At 44.1% G+C, this 17,704-nt stretch overlaps 1 pseudogene; it reads left to right on the forward strand.

Annotated features, from left to right (window-relative positions):
* Positions 1-17,704, forward strand: part of LOC149156634 (putative nucleoredoxin 3) — a 103,848-nt pseudogene that overhangs the window by 49,979 nt on the left and 36,165 nt on the right.

Genomic DNA, 17,704 nt, shown 5'->3' on the forward strand with positions numbered 1-17,704 from the left:
TATGGACTTTGGATGTTGGGTTACTTCAATGCCAAGATAGTAATGAACATAGCCCAAATCAGTCATTTCAAAACTTTTCCCCAATTACTTCTTTATGGATGCAATGTAGCTTTCGTTGTTCCCTGTCATCAAAAGATCATCTACATATACCACAAGATATACAACTATTTTGCCAACTTTTTTGACAAATAAAGTTGCATCATCAAGATCAAAATGTTTGAAATTGAGTTTCAGAAGATGCTCAGTTAGTTTTTCATACTAGGCTCGCAGTGTTTGTTTGAGGACATACAAGGACTTCACAAGTTTGCATACTTTATGTTCATGTCCTTTCACAGCAAATCTTTTAGGATGGGACATAAAAACATTCTCTTTTAGATCTCCATTCAAGAAAGCAGTTTTTACATCCATTTGATGGACTTTCCAACTGTTCTGAGCTGCTAGTGCAAAGAGCATCTAGATGGTAGCCCATTTTGTTGTGGGGGCAAAAGTCTCCTCATAATCGACCCCTTCCTTTTGTGCAAAACCTTTTTCCACAAGCCTAGATTTGTGCTTGTCAAGTGAGCCATCAACTTTATACTTGTTCTTGTAGACCCACTTGCAACCAATTGGTTTGGTTCTTAATGGAGGATCAACCAGCTTCCAAGTGCTGTTCTTTATGAGGGCATCATAACCCTTTTGCATCACTTCTTTCCATTCATCATGAGAAGCAGCTTCTTTGAAGGAAGTTGGTTCAACATATATAGACAAGTTCAATTCACAATCATAAGAAACATCCATATCAACAGGTGAATTAGAGTCATCTACATCACCTCCATTTTGCCGGTTTGAATTTCTGGTTCCTGTCTTTCCAACTTCATCAGGATGAACACTTTCAAGATTCTTTGTCACCCACTTTGGGGGGCCTTTCTGAGATGGTCCAGGTGATGAGCCCCGAATTGGGTAACTTATTGGGCTCATTTTGCCTAATTGTCCTTGTTCAATCCTCCATTTTTCATAGATTATGCATGTTTTTTTAGTATATTTATGTTATTTGAACGAATAAGGGTGGTCACTCTACCTAGGAGGCTAATACGTGGTTATTTCAGGTTTTTTGGACAAATTTTGGAGCAAAACCAAGCAATTATGGGACAGGTGACAGCCAAGCTTGAGGTGAGGATTCGTAGGGATGTTTTCTCTTGCATTAAAGGGCCCTTCCTCGAAATCTCCACCCCCAACTTCGAGCTCAACAGGCCACCAAAACGAATTCTAAAGGCAGCCGAGCAGCTTTGGGAAGAGTGACTGTTTACTAGCAGTTGGAACAGTCGTATCCCTTGAATTTAGGAGGGTTGCTAGCCCCCTCGTAGTGTATAAATAGGAAGGTCTCAGCCTTTGTAGTTTACTTTTGGAACTGTTGGTATTTGAACTATAGTGTTGTCCTTTGCTCAGCTTTTTTTCTTGTAGCTACTGCTGTATAACTTTCTTGTGATGATTATTTTTGAGTAATGAGAAGTAGCTTTACTTGGAATCAGATTTGAGTCCTTTATAAGAGCCTTCAACTCTTGGGGTTGGGCCCAACCCGAGTGCTAAGGCCTCCTTTATGTATTGTTATTTGTCCTTTATGTATTTGCAAAATCATTTCTGTTAAGTAGATTAAATCTGGCTGATTAACTAGGTCACTGTTGATGATTAGAGAGACTTTTGATGTTCGGATTGAGTTGATAGGTGATTGACAGGGAAAAGCTTCAGAAAAAGGCCATCAAGCACCTCTGATTTCACCTCTCCCTCAGTGGGATAAAGAGCTGGAATCAAGGTGACCTTGCTGCCCACAAAAACACTGACTTTGATTTGCCATGCAATCATTAGTGTTTGATTTTCATTTGCAGAAGTTGGTTACATGTTCAGATTCTTGAATGCTTCATTGCATAGTTAATATACATGGTTTCCTTGTGAATAAAACTTCTGTTCATTCTCTTTACTATTAGCTAGATCAGATTAGGTCAACATAGCTATGTCTCAGATTTTACAAGTCTTCGTTGGTTCAGTTGGAAAAACAACTTGCAGAGCACCTGTTATCCTTCTTTATCTACCCATTCTCCATCAATCCCACCTGCTTCATCCTCTACTTAGAATCCTTGCCTCACATTTGCCATTTGCTCACATAACCCTATTTTTTGTGCAACATTGCTTCAGTCCTCCTTGAACAAATCCAGCCATCTACATCTTTCCTCAGCTCCATCCACTAAGTCCTAGACCACCTCCAACCCTTACCCTACCTCCATACTCACTCCTTTACCTTTCTCTCTCCATCCATCCTCCAAAATCTCATTTCTGAACATCCTGTAGAAAATTACAGACATCCTGTAGAAAATCACAAACATCCTGTAGAACCCCTGCAGACTTCCTGTAGAGGCTCACGAATGAGGTTTCTTGATAGCCAAACTTTGTGAAACTCTATGGAAGGGTGTTAGGGACCCCTTAGGCCCTCTCTGAACCTTCCCGACCTCCTCCAAGCATTTCCTCTTGCCAATCCACCTCTGCACAGTAAAAAATAGTCAAATCGCATGCATAATAATTCTGGCAACTTATTCAAAAATACAAAAAGATGTTTTTTTCAAATGTTATTGTAGAAGTAGCTTAGATACATGTATTTAACTTTCTAGAAATCAATGGCATCTCTTTAGTATCTTGCATCCTCTTTCTTGCATCAGTAGGGCTAGCTGGTAAAATTAGGGTTTGCTAGGGTTTACGTTTCCTTTCTGCTTTCCAGTTTCTTTCTGCAAGTAGATCAACCTCCTTTGAGTTAGCTTTCATCCATCAGTTAAAAAGCTTCTTCTAAGAGCTCATAGAAGTTGGCTTAAGCTCCTAGCAGACTTGTGCCAGCTGACCAAGTGACAGCTGCGGCAAGAGCTAGTACTTGTGCATACATCACCGTCACTTCCAAGTTTGTTACGAACTACCGGGTTGATAAGAGTAAAGAAGGGAGTCCCAGGAGTTGCAACATTATTGATACAATACTGGAGCCCACCATATTTTTGGCGCCATTGCCGGGGAAGCGTCAGAGTATTTGTGATTGCTGCTTTTCTTCTATTTCCCTACTCTAACCTTCTGCTAAGTAGTTTATTTCAGTTCCATTCTGCAATTTCATTTCTGCAAAAGTAAATTAGACATTTCCTACTTTCATAGATTAGCCTTTCAATTCCTCAATTTCAATTCTGCAAGCATAGAATAGAATTTCAATTCTGCAAGCGTATTCTAGCATTTCATTCTTGCAATTTGATTTCATCAAAATAGATTACTCCTTTCCTTCTTTCATTTCAATTCCACATTTTCATTTCTACAAGATATATTTTAGTTAGTTGCAATTCCATCTGTTTCAGTTTTGTAGGTACAATCAGAAAAAAGCAAAAGCAACCAAAAATCTTTTCATGCCTCATAGGAACAGAGATAATACCGGAAAATTCCTACCCAACACTCCCACCACTTCACTGAGTCACCCTTCTCTCTTCTTTGGTGGCAGTGACCCAGAAGAACCTATAGGTGAACCTCCTGAGATATCCGAAGATCCTAGAACAGAAGAAGAGCAAGAAAACATTCCTTTTGAGACCATGGCTGAAAACAAAAATGGTAGAGAAGATGATGAGAGAATAGAAGGTACCTTCCCCATCTGAGAGACCAGCGGGGACATGAAGATGAAGAACATAAGTCCCTCAGCCTTACCTCATTTCCATGGATTGACCACTGAAGACCCTGATACCTTCCTGTTTGAGTTTGCTAGCCTTTGTCGAACTTATGACTATACAGAATACGAGCAAAAGTTGAAACCCTTTCCCTCTACCCTCAAGGATGCAGCATTACGCTAGTTCATGGGGTTACCTGGAAACAGTATCACAACTTGGGCTCAGATGCAGCAAGCCTTTAACAACAAATACCGGGACTACTGTAGGTCAAAAGAAACAAAGGGAGAAATCTTTCGGATGACCATGGGAAATGATGAATCTTTAGAAGACTACGAGGAAAGGTTCCAACTTAGCTATAAACGGGCCAGGTGCACACTTGACCCTGAATCTTTAAAGCTGGTTCTGCTCCGAGGAGTCCCTGAAGACCTTCTAGATACCCTTCACATGCTAGCTAGAGGAGACATCTACCAACTACCTTATGAGGACATAAAGAATGTGTTTAGAAACCACTCTAGGGCAGCCCGGAAAAGAGGTAGGGGGAATCCACTTTTAGCTAGTACTACCTTCTCCAAGCATGAGTTTGCTAATCAGATGGAAGACCTCAAAAGTGAGATGAGACAGACCATTGCCATGCAACTCGATACCTTCCAAATCCAACAAAAGAAAGAGGAAGTTGAGAGGGCTTTGGCCATTTTTTGTCCTAGATGTACGAGGAAGCACCCTAAGAACGAGTGTCCATTGCACTCAGTAGAGGTATGTTTCGTTTGTGAGGAAAACCACCCCACGAACCAATGCCCAACCTTGCCTAGATTTAAAGCCATGTACCAAGGGACTGAGGCAAGCACTGAAACTCTCTACTTCCTCAACCAAAGGAGGCCGAATGGGCCCAGACCTTACCAGCAGGGGATGCAAGGGAAATCCCAAGCTTATTATAACCCCAACCAATCTTCTCACATGCCTTCCTGGGGTCCTCCTGCTCATCCTCCCTGGTCCGCACCTCCTCCGTGGTCTTATCCACCTCAATACCATGCTCAACCCACTGCTCATTCGTTTCACTCGCATGCCCAGCCACAACCTCAGTGGAATGCACCTCAACCGGGGTGGAGGCCCCAATACAACTCTCCTCCCGCCATTCTGCCTCCACCACTGGCTTAGCCACAACCATTACCTCCTTCTCCTCCAAGACAACCCCAGATGCCTACTCAACCAAACCCGAACCCCAACAACCGACAGGCCCAACATGTATACACTGGGGAGACAACATGCCCTACCTATGCTGTGGAGATCCAGGAGATCAACCTGCAATCTGGGAAGACCCTTCTAGATCGCCAACCTCCTCCCCTAGAGGATGAGGAAGAGAAACAGGAAAGTGAACCCAAAGCCATTCCACCCTTTCCTGAGTGACTAACAGTAACCACGCAACCAAACCCAGAGGAGACTGAACTTCTGGGAGAACTTAAACAGTTGTGTGTGAAAATACCACTTCTCCAGGCCATAAAAGATGTACCGATATACAACAAATTGATTAAGGAGAAGTGTTTCAGGCACCCAGGCAGGCGAAAGAGAGATGCCTCGACTATCAATGTCATAGGACAACTGTCCGATCTAATGTTGGGGCAAGTAATCTGTCCAAAGTATTTGGACCCTGGGAGTCTTGTAGTTGATGTCCACATCAATGGCACCATTATCCCCCATACCTTGATTGATCTAGGGGCTGCCATTAATGTGATGACCAGGGACACCATGCTTAAACTCAACCTTCAGAGTTCCTTAAGGAAGACCTCGACAGTCCTGCAGTTGGCAGATCGCTCCATCGTGACTCCCGAAGGGATTATGGAAGATGTCTTGGTCTTTGTTGACTCTTGGGAGTATCCTATGGATTTCTTGGTCCTTCAGCCAAAGGAAAAGCTTACTGGATACCCCCTTATTTTGGGAAGGACTTGGTTAGCCACTGTGGATGCTTACATCAGTTGCCAAGCTGGAAGCATGACCATCAATAATGGGCCTATGTCCAAGCAGCTAGTCCTATACCCTCCTGCCCAACCACTGCTAGAACATGACTTACCACTCTGGTTGGAAGAAGGAGATGAAGATGAGGTCTACTCTGCACCATTGTGCACAGTAGAAACCACTAGGGGAGGCCCTCAAATCGAGGATGATCTGATTGAGACTTTGATTCAAAATCCACCTCCCAGTGCACTATCCTTAGAGGAATTGGTGGAAGATACCCAGGCCAACACCTTAGTGGACCTCTTTGTGATTGATCTGACCTCTCCTAGAGTTAAGAATGTGGAGTTTGGTCCCGAAAGAACTTTAAAGATTAGCTCCTCCCTATCTCCTTCCCAGGAGAAGGAGCTGTGTAGCTTACTGAACAATCATTTAGATGCTTTCGCTTGGAGCTATAAGGAGATGAAAGGAGTCCATCCTTCGGTCTGTACCCATCACATTTACATTAAAGAAGATTGTAAACCAGTCAGGCAGCCTCAGAGGAGAATGAATCCATCCCTTAAAGACATTGTCAAAGAAGAATTGCAAAAAATGTTGGATGCAGGATTCATCTACCCTATCTCCGATAGTGAGTGGGTCTCACCTCTAGTGCTTATGCCCAAGAAGAACGGGAAGTGGAGAATCTGTGTAGATTACCAAGAACTTAATAAAGCCACTAAGAAAGACCATTTCCCTTTGCCTTTCATAAATCAAGTGTTGGATGGACTGGCAGGGAAGAAGTTCTTCTCTTTCCTAGATGTGTTTAGCGGGTATAATCAGATCCAAATAAGCCCAGAGGACCAAGATAAAACCACCTTCATTTGTCCATGGGGTACCTTTGCCTACCGAGTCCTTCCCTTTGGGCTATGCAATGCTCCTGCCACTTTCCAAAGAGTAGTATTGAGCATATTTTCTGAGTTGGTCCACGATTCGATAGAAATCTATATGGATGACTTTACTCCTTATGGGTCCAACTTCCAAGAAGCATTGACTAATCTGGGAAAAGTTCTAACCAAGTGCATTGAGATGAACCTGTCCCTCAGTCCCAAAAAATGTGAATTCCTGATGACTGAAGGGACCGCGCTAGGTCATACCATTTCTCGCCAAGGGTTACAGGTGGATCCTAACAAGATTGCTATCATCCAAAAGGTTCCACCTCCTCAAAAGGTAAGGGATGTTCGGAGTTTCCTAGGCTTAGCAGGATATTATCGAAGATTCATTAAAGATTTCAGCAAGCTAGCCTCGCCATTGTTTGGCCTCTTAGGGAAGGATGTTGAGTTCAAATGGACTGACAACTGTCAAGGGGCACTAGATGAGTTGAAAGATAAGCTGGTGTCCGCCCCGATCTTGAGAGGTCCAAACTGGGCCCTACCTTTCCACATCCACACTGATGCCTCGAACAAAGCCATAGGGGCAGCCTTAGGACAAGTTGAGGAGAAACTACCATATGCCATATATTTTGTTAGCAAAAACTTGTCCAAGGCAGAAATGAATTATACTGTAACCGAGAAAGAGTTCCTGGCTGTAGTCCATTCCTTAAACAAGTTCAGACACTACATCACTGGTTATCAAACATTTGTACACACTGATCATGCTGCGATTAGATATTTAATGAATAAGCCTGATGTCAATGCTCGTATCATTAGATGGTTACTTTTGTTGCAGCAATTTGATTTGACTATTGTCGACAAGCCAGGTAAGGAAAATGTTGTTGCTGAATTCTTGTCTAGATTGGATTTGCCTACAAGTGAAGAAGGAACAGTGGATGACCAGATGCCAAATGAACATCTGTTTGCTATCTCAGTACTCTCTCCATTGTTTGTTGATATAGCAAATTACTTGGTCTCAGCACAGTTCCCTCCGCATCTATCCTCAAAGGAGAAGAGCAAAATCGTAAGGAAGAGCGCCCCATTCACTTGGATCGGGGGCAACCTGTTTAAACTTGGCCCAGATCAAATCTTGAGGTGGTGTGTTAGGGAGGAGGAAGTCTTTGACATCCTCCTAACCTACCATGACGGACCTTGTGGAGGCCACTTTGTAGCAAAAAGGACTGCCTTCAAAATTCTACAGGCAGGCTACTATTGGCCTACTCTTCATCAAGATGTCAGAAGATACATCAGCCAGTGTGACCGATGTCAGAGGATGGGGAAACCGACTCCAAGGGATGAAATGCCTCTCCAACCTCAAGTGACCTTCGAGCCATTTGAGAAGTGGGGCATGGATTTTGTGAGTCCTATCAACCCCCCTTCAAAGCAAAGGTCTTACATCATTGTGTGCACTAACTATCTGACCAAGTGGGCAGAAAAAAAGGCAACCAAAGCAGCAACAGAAGAAAAGGTGGCTGAGTTTTTAAGGGAAAATATCTTCTACAAGTTTGGCTACCCACGAGAGATAGTCACCGATCAAGGAAGCTAGTTCACCTCAACCTGATTGAAGACTTGCACGCTCATCACAAGATCAAGCACAGGACTTCCACCCCATATCATCCACAAGCAAATGCGCAGGTGGAAGTCACTAACAAAGCATTGGAAGGGATTTTGACTAAGGTGGTGAGCAGTAGCAGAAAGGATTGGGAAGATCGCCTGGTTGAGGCTACCTGGGCCTACAACACCACTTGGAAGACTACAACAGGTTTCACACCTTATGAGCTGGTCTATGGGAAGAAAGCTTTGTTGTCCATAGAGTTCGAGTACAACACATTGAGGGTGGCAGCTCAGCTGGACCTAGATCTCAGCCATGCTCAACGTGAAAGATTATTGCAGCTGAATGGATTAGATGAACACAGAATGTAGGCCCTCCTCCACTCAGAAGTAGTTCAACTCCAGAGGAAGATATGGCATGACCGACACCTTAATGAAAAGCAATTCCAGCCGGGAGATTGGGCGCTGCTGTATGACTCAAGATACAAGGATTTCAAAGGGAAGTTGAGGACAAGATGGTTAGGACCATATATAGTGGAGAAATGCAATGACAATGGTTCAGTCCTCATCAGGACCATTGATGAAGAAGCCATCCCCATGCTTGTCAATGGGCATCGATTGAAAATCTACAAGAAACCCTTTTCGAGGCAGGAGTTCATTGAAACTGTGGAAAAGTCAGTGCTGGTAGTAGAGCAGGGTTCTGCCTCTATCCCGCCACACCTTGATCATCAAAAACAAAAAAAAAGGAATAAAAATATCCCTGGGCGAAAACCTCTCCAAGGCGCCCAGGGCAGACAGTGAGGGTGAAAACCTCATGGAGGCGCCCCAGCTGTCTCTCAAAAAATAAAGAGATGGAATAAAAAAGATCCTTGGGTGAAAACCTTTATGAGGTGCCTAGGGCAGATAGTGGGGGTGAAAACCTCATGGAGGCACCCCTGCTGTCTCTCAAAGAAAAAACAGGTATGATCTCTGGAATTATTGCAGGTTGCAGGGAATACAGTGCAAATAAATAAGGTCGCGCAAAACCAGGATAGGGGTCCATACCAAGCTACCAAACATCCTCACAGACACTCCCTCTATGGCCACTCACTTTTTCCAGGATTTGAACACATTCGGGCCGAGATTCAACCTCCTACAGGAAGTTTTGAGCTTTCTACAGGAAGTTTTGGGGCTTTCTACAGGAAGTTCTGCATTTCTACAGGAAACATCCTATAGAGCCTTCGGGCAGGCCAAAATCAATTCTGGAAAGGGATTTAAAGCTTGAAGTCTGTTGATGAGGCCTGCAACCACCCCTCTCTTCCATCCATCACCGGTTTCATCGCTTTCCACCGCCATGCAACAATCTGGTTATGTATTCCTGCACAGTCATGCAAAGAGTCCTGTTTTCCTCAGATTGAATTTTTTTTCCAAGGGACAAATCAAGCATACAAAGGCTCGCACACTCTACCTGTCAAAGCTCCATCAAGACCCTTCATCCGTGAATATAACCTTGCTTGTTTCAGCATGCATCCCAGGAGGAGAAGCAGCTACAGGATGTCCTACAGGAATCCTGTAGCAGCTGATCCATCTGGAGCACATACTATGGAGTCAATAGCAGCTGAGATCGATGCAGGGGACATGCAACAAGCTCCTCTTGGACGTGAACACCTCCTCGATAGTTGAGAAAAGACAGAGCCGTGCATGTGGCATTCACGACCAGAAGATGAGGTCCCGAGTCCTTGCATACAGCATTAGCCAATGAAAGAAGGAGTTCCAACGCCTGTGCACGAAGCAGAAGTGAGAAAAGCCATCGTTCCACATCCCGAAGCATGCAAAACACGTCCACGGCCACACAAGTAAGTGTCTAACCTTATTCATCAAATTGCATAGACTATACTCTGAAAACTACATGTCTGTGAAATGGTGCGGATTGAACGAATTCGGTGGCCAGTCAACTGGCCACCCACAGTCAGTCGAATGGCCTCGTGGGATTTGAACGAGCTCGGTTACACTTGAATCCGCCAAAGGGACGAAGAGCTGACACGTGGGAAGTGTCCAGTCGGGGAGAATCGGCGGATTGGCAGTGATGGCGGCGGTTAATGGCAGAGAAAGGAAATGGTGGTTAGAGACACGCCGAAGAATGATGGCCGTGATGTTGGTTAACAGATCGGCCTAGACACCTCACCCCCTCGCCATGAATTGCGCTATAATTCAAATTTCTCGGCCGAAGAACTCACGATGAACCACTGTCATTTACACTTGCAACTGTTCTTCAGCAAAGTACGCGTCCTCCTCCTCTGTAGTTCATTAGCCCGAGCTTCTCGGCCCGTTTCAAAATCCTCCCATGTCCCAGGCTCATCCAGAAGCACTGTGACACCTTCTAGAAGCCGACAAAGCTCTCTACAGGAAGGAGCTCTACAGGAACTACGGCACAGCCTCCCGGAGCAGAAAAACCTGGACTTTCTGCGTCGAAATTGGAGTTCGAAGAGAGGTAGGCCCGAAAACACCATTCTCATGCATGATATTTTGAAAGGCGGTGAATTAAACTGTCTGGAGTAGGAGAATTAGAAGCAAATCTGCCTGTGGGTCAAGAATAGTAGTTTGCCTGTGTGATACACGGAGTTTTTCCAGTTGGTTCTGCGTCACATTCTCCTCCACGGTTCCTGTTAACAAATTCTTCCTATAAGAAATGATAAACCACTGTAAGGGCTAACCTGTGCATAAAAAAATGTGACTTTTATGTGGTTGGGGATAAAAATTAAGCTCTGCACTCTATCTGTGAGAGCCTAATTCCCTTTTGACAGTCGAGTTTTGGGCAGCAACAACATTCTAACCAGGGATTTGGTGCAAAGTGAAATATAAACACTTGAGGGATACTGTCTTCCAAGTTCTGGGGAGGAAACCATACACAAAATTCCCCTTCTGACAATAGCACAAGCCAAAACAGAGCATTTTCATCATGCCAGGAGGGTTTATCAGAAAGGAACCCTCAGATTCCAGGAAATTGCGGGAAACTCCTGAGGTGGTAGACCTATTTACCCGTGCCAATTGGATGACCTTTTGTGATAGAATCCAAGGTTATGATGATGAGGTAACAGAAGAGTTCTTAATGTCCCTGCAGCCTAAATCCAAGATACTGGCCACTGTAAATTTCAGAGGGTTGACCTTAAAGCTGACCCCACAACTCATTAGTCGAGTCACTGATCTGCCATTGGGGATACCCTAGAGCAAAGAGGAGAGGGCATTGGGCCGGAAATCCAAAAAGGAATTCTTCCTACCAAAGGAACAATTTTCAGAGGATAAAAATGGGGTCCGGAGAGCTAGCCTACATCCATTTTGGATTGAGGTCAGCCTTCAGATCATGAAATACATTACCTGTGAGGGGTGGTTCAGTATTGTATATGGGTATCACTTCCGGTTGCTAACTGAACTCAGACACAAGATGGATTTACCCATAGAACAAAAGTTAAGCATCCCATATTTCCTCCTATAATCATTAATTAAGGACACCGGACCAGCTGGCCCATCATGGGCTTATCAAGCTTCTAGTAGAAGAAGCCCTCCATAACTATATTGTCCCTCTCTCCTGGGAGATTTTCCGCAATATGTCCAAGGATGATGATATCCGGATTCTGGCCAAGGAACTCACTTCATCCAGCAGTGAGGAAAGGGAGAATATTGAGGCAGAGGAGAAAACTAAGGGTAAGGAAACCCAGGACAGACCACCACAGGAAGAGAAAGAAGAGAAACAAGAAGAAGGCCAAGCTACTGAGCCTAAAACTGTGGGTGGAATAAAGGAACAAACGCCAAGGGAGAAACGGTTGCAAATCAGGATAGAGAGGACTAAAAAAGTCCAAGCAAGTGAGGGCACACCCAAGGCAACCACAACACAATTAAAAGAGAAGGCACCCCCAGCCAAGCAAGCCAAAACAATGAAAACTATTTCTACAGGAAGCCAGAAGACCATTTCTATAGGAAGCCAGAAACCCGTTTCTACAGGAAACCCGAAAACAATCAACACAAGAATTTCTACAGGAAGTCTGGAAAAAGGGCAACAGAAGGAAAAATCGCCTGAGATTTTATCCAAGGAGGCAGCAGCTGTGCTGGCCACCCTAAGAACATCTCCAAAGCAGAAAGGGAAGCGGAAGAGGGAGCCTTCCATGTATTTTAAGGCAAGAAGGAGCGTGAGGATAAAGACTGGCAGACCCTAGCCACCGTCAAAAGAACCAATCACAATTGTAGACACCCCTGCCACACAAAAGGAGAGGTCTCCCTCCAAGGAATCCATCACTTATGAATAGGGAAGCCCGAAGACATCCACCTGGAGGGAAAGAATGAAAATGTTGGACACAAAGGCCTCTCTACAGGATGCTGAAACTATTCTACAGGAAACATTGGCTAGGTTAAAGGAGATCGAAGAAATGGAAGGTGAGGCAGCTAAATCACCACAGAAGGAAGAAAAGGTGGAGAAAATTATGGAACCTAGCCCCCAACCCAGCTTGGGCTCCTACTATAACTTCTTAGAGGCTGGAAAGATCATTCCTCAGAAATTCACAGTGCCACTTTTCCTTGCACTAGAAGAAGAGAGAGTGAGGACCCACACTTGGATGAAAATCGCTAAGTCCAAGGGTGTGGTAGATATAGGTCCTCTGGAGGAACAACTCAGAGAGGCAAGAAGAGAATTGGCTATGGTACGACATGTGGAGAGTAGTCAGTGGGTCAAGCTACAGGAAGAAAATGAGCTGCTTAGACAACAGCTATAGTTACAAGGACAAAGGAAGGAAGACATGCCTCACATCTTGGGAGAACAACAATAACAGGAGGAGGCCACAATAGCCAAAGATACCCCTGATGAACAACAGAGAAGGGAAGGGATGTAGGCTGAAATTGAGACACTGAATCGACAGCTACAGGAAAAAGAATTGCAAGCAGGCCTGGAGATACAGTCTCTGAAACAACAGGTAGAAGAAAAGGAGGCCCAACTGGCCTGCATGGCCAGATGGGCAATGGAAGCTCTGCAATGTAGACAGCCTGCCAAATCCTATGCCCTATACCTCAAGGATCAATGGTTACAGTTTTAGATCAATACCTTGGCCCAAAGGGGCATCACCCCGTTCCAAAATTATCATCAGTTTGCAGCTCTATGTGGCAGTAGTTCATCCGAGGATAGGGCCAAATTATCAGAGTTCTACTTGCACAACTTCGCCCTTCCCAACATGAATGCATGGGATCCCAACACTGTGATAGGTGATGTCCAACTTATGGCCATGGCCTCTTGGATGGACCATGAGGAAAAGAGAGCAGCAGAGGTCCGCAGTATCATAGGCAGAGAACTCAGTGAGCCACTAATGATTAGAGTAGAGCCGGATGACCCCTTAGCAGTGATAAGCGCCCACTAGCACTTGGCCAACAGTCCTCAGGATTTACCAGAATACATTGAGCAACAGGCTCAAGCTATTGCCCACTTCGAAGACATGGAGAGACTGTCGGGAGAAAACTACTTGCATGCCTGCGCAAGGCAGTGGATCACACTGCCTCACAGCTTGAAGATAAAGGAATACCACTCTCCCACCAGGATGAGGGAGGCCTTGGCAAGGGTACCTCTCTACAAACACTTGATGCAGAATCTGCAGGCCAATTGGATTGGCCTGAAATTCAGTCCTCCTTTGCTTCTGGGATTGCTAGAAGGATTTAAGGAAGAGGAGGAAGGTAGACAGTGGGAGGAAGTGGAAAGGAAAGCAGGATTCCACGACCGGGAAGAGGATATCACTACGGAGACCTGGGACATGAGGGAGGCAGTCAAAGCCATAAAGGATGATGAGCTGGACTAGTTTCTCAGAGGATGAGCAACCCATTTAGCAGGGGGATGATGATGAGCCCTGAATTAGGTAACTTATTGGGCTCATTTTGCCTAATTGTCCTTGTTCAATCCTCCATTTTTCATATATTATGCATGTTTTTTTAGTATGTTTAGGTTATTTGAACGAATAAGGGTGGTCACTCTACCTAGGAGGCTAATACATGGTTATTTCAGGTTTTTTGGACAAAGTTTGGAGCAAAACCAAGCGATTATGGGACAGGTGACATCCAAGCCTGAGGTGAGGATTTGTAGGGAGGTTTTCTCTTGCATTAAAGGGCCCTTCCTCAAAATCTCCACCCCCAACTCCGAGCTCAACAGGCCACCAAAATGAATTCTAAAGGCAGCCAAGTAGCTTTGGGAAGAGTGACTGTTTACTAGTAGTTGGACCAACCGAGTCCCTTGAATTTAGGAGGGTTGCTAGGCCCCTCGTAGTGTATAAATAGGAAGGCCTCAGCCTTCGTAGTTTACTTTTGGAACTGTTGGTATTTGAACTATAGTGTTGTCCTTTGCTCAGCTTGTTTTCTTGTAGCTACTGCTGTATAACTTTCTTGTGATGATTATTTTTGAGTAATGAGAAGCAGCTTTACTTGGCATCAGATCTGAGTCCTTTATAGGAGCCTGCAGCTCTTGGGGTTGGGGCCCAACCCGAGTGCTAAGGCCTCCTTTATGTATTGTTATTTGTCCTTTATGTATTTGCAACATCATTTTTGTTAAGTAGATTAAATCTGGCTGATTAACTAGGTCACTGTTGATGATTAGAGAGACTTTTTGTTGGAAATAATACTGAGAGGGGGGGTGAATCAGTATTATCAGAAAAACTTTTTCATTTTATGCTCTGAAACATATACGCTACTTCTGTTAAGTGAAACAGCGTGTACACACAACTTTGTCTAAAGCAACCAGCGTATAATAATAAAACTTATGATTTAGTAGCTTATCTTCAGTAAATGCATCAGGAAATTATTAACCATGATAGTAAAACAGGTGCAGTATAACAGAACAGATCATCACACAGAAAGCACACACATGAACACCATGATATAAGGTGGAAACCCAATGTGGGTGAAAACCACCGGCTGCAAGTCGTCTCTATCTTTCTTTAATATGAAACTTTAGTTTACAATCTTTTGTACTGGTGCAGCCTTATACCAGTACGCAGGCTACAACCTGCAGAAGGCTACAACCTTCTCTCGTTCTCCAAACTTCCTTGGAAGGGAGCTCCAACCCCCTTTGCTCTTGTACTAGCTAAGATACTAGTACGTAGGTGCCGGCCTACAATCTTCTCTCTTTCAGGTACCACATTTCATACATTTTCAGACTGGATACTCCTGAAGCACAACATTACAATCTGAAGACCACAATTCATTCAACTTTCATAACAGATCATTGCAGCTCAAAACAACCAATACTAGCATCATCAACTTTGAATCACTGAACCACTGAAACCCTGTCAAACTCAGTCACCAGAACACAGAGCAGACTACAGAACTCTGCAATAACAGTCAGACCCAGCTGCAACTCAAAAATCAAGCTTCAAAAGATACACGCTACTTCAATGAGAGAAACCCGCGTATACACGCTCTTTTACCGAAGACAACCTGCGTATAGATCTAAAAATAAATTCTCTTAACTTGCAGCTGTACCAGACATCAGTTAGACCCAGAACATAACATTGCGTCAGTATGCAGATCTAGAAATACGCATAATCAACCATATCATAATAGTGCATTTCAAACTATTAGATCCCGATCTGTCCTTAGATCTTGTCTTCCATCAACCGGTGTGACTTCTCCTTAGCATAGATCAAGCAACCCAGAACCTGCATACCAGATCTCTTTCTTTATCAGATATTCAAGACTTTTCAGATGCTCTTGCCTAATGATTTCCTTCTCCTTATATAGCCTTAGGCCTTGTTCAATACCAAGAGCCAAAACCATAGAAATCCAATACCATCATCCTCAAAACTAGGGATCGACACGTCCGTCGAGACACCATGGTCCGAAACCATAGGCACAACTTCCAAGGAATAACCGCCACGGACCAAAAATAAGTTTTCCACATACACGCGCTTTTACTGATGCCAACCAGCGTGTACACGCGACTTGGGCTTGATGAACCTGCGTATATGAATTTTCTCTTCTTCTTATAGTCTGTTCATCAATTCCTTGGTGCTGACCTTCTGCACTATGATTTGTCATCAGTGTGGTTTGCCATCAAGGACAACACTTGTCTCATAATGCCAACAATCTCCCCCTTTGGACTTGATGGAAACCCCAAGATCCTTAGAATCATTCTCCCCCTTTGTCATCAAGGGCAAAGCGCTGTGCTCCCCCTGAGTACATCCTGATTTCTCTGCTCTGCTGTGCTGAACATGCTCCCCCTGACTGTAGGCAAGATCTGCAAAAGATGTTCTTCAAACGAACCAAGACTTATACATCATAAAGGACCTTCCTATCACCAAAAGACTCAATACATACATCCATACTCCCAACCAAGAGGGGATACATTAGAACCAACCAATTATATTACATCATTCATCCCAGGCATAGTGGGGAAACCAACATAGGCCGTTACATGACCTTGACACCATAAAAGAGATATCACAGAAGAGATACATGACATAGAGACAACAAATCTAGACCAAGACTTATGAAAGTCACAAGCAGCATCTGATACACATCTTTTAGATCAGCAACCAAGATTTCCTTCTGAGCTCCTTCTCCTGAAACCAACAACAGTTGAGTACTAGAACCAAAAGCATCTAAATGCCAACAATGCTTTATGAGACTTTAAGCTGCTCCCCCTGAACCTGTGCCTACTGCACCCCCTGAAACTGTGCCTGAAGAATTCTGGCATACCCATCTCAGATCTTCTCCAACCGGAGTCTACCCTTGCTGTTCAGAACTCCATATACGTGAATTTTCCTGCATAAACCAACGTATGCACGCGGATATGCTTCCTGCAGAGCGCGTACACCATACACGCGACTTTCCCACCATAAATCGACGTATATACGCGGATTTCCCTTACGTAACTTGTGTATACCAACTTTTCTGTAGACAAGCTTCAACAATAGGATGAAGCGTCAACTACTCCCAGCTTTTGTCTGAGATATTCAAAAGTTTCCCTGGGCAGTGGTTTTGTGAGAATATCAGCAACTTGTTCCTTAGAAGGAACATACTCCAGCTTGACCTTCTGCTCAAGCACTTGTTCCCGAAGAAAATGGTACTTGATTGGTATGTGCTTGGTCTTTGAGTGCATGACTGGATTCTTTGAAATGCTGATTGCACTTGTATTATCACATAAGATAGAGACTGGTGGCGTGCAAGTGATTTGAAAATCCTGCAAGGTCTGCATCATCCAAAGAAGTTGTGTGCAACAAGATGCCGCAGCCACATATTCTGCTTCAGCTGTAGATAAAGCAATCGAACTCTGTTTCTTGCTGAACCAAGATACTAATCTGGAACCCATGAAGAAAGCACCACCACTTGTGCTTTTCCTATCATCCACACTTCCGGCCCAATCTGCATTTGTGTAAGCATGAAGAATGAGATCTATATCTCTAGGATACCATAAGCCATAGTTTTGGGTCCCTTGAAGATACTTGAAGATTCTTTTGACTGCCTGAAGATGATTTTCCTTTGGGTTGGCTTGAAATCTTCCAACAATTCCTACTGCATGCATAATATCTGGCCGGGTACCTGTCAAATAAAGCAAACTCCCAATCATGGATCTATAAGTGGGTTGGTGAACTGCTGCTGATTCGTCATTTGCACTGAGGCTACATCCTGTAACAATGGGGG

The sequence above is a fragment of the Pinus tabuliformis genome, chromosome 9 (genome assembly GCF_031772625.1).
Source record: "Pinus tabuliformis cultivar Carrire ecotype Pingquan chromosome 9, CPIR1, whole genome shotgun sequence".
Taxonomy (NCBI): domain Eukaryota; kingdom Viridiplantae; phylum Streptophyta; class Pinopsida; order Pinales; family Pinaceae; genus Pinus; species Pinus tabuliformis.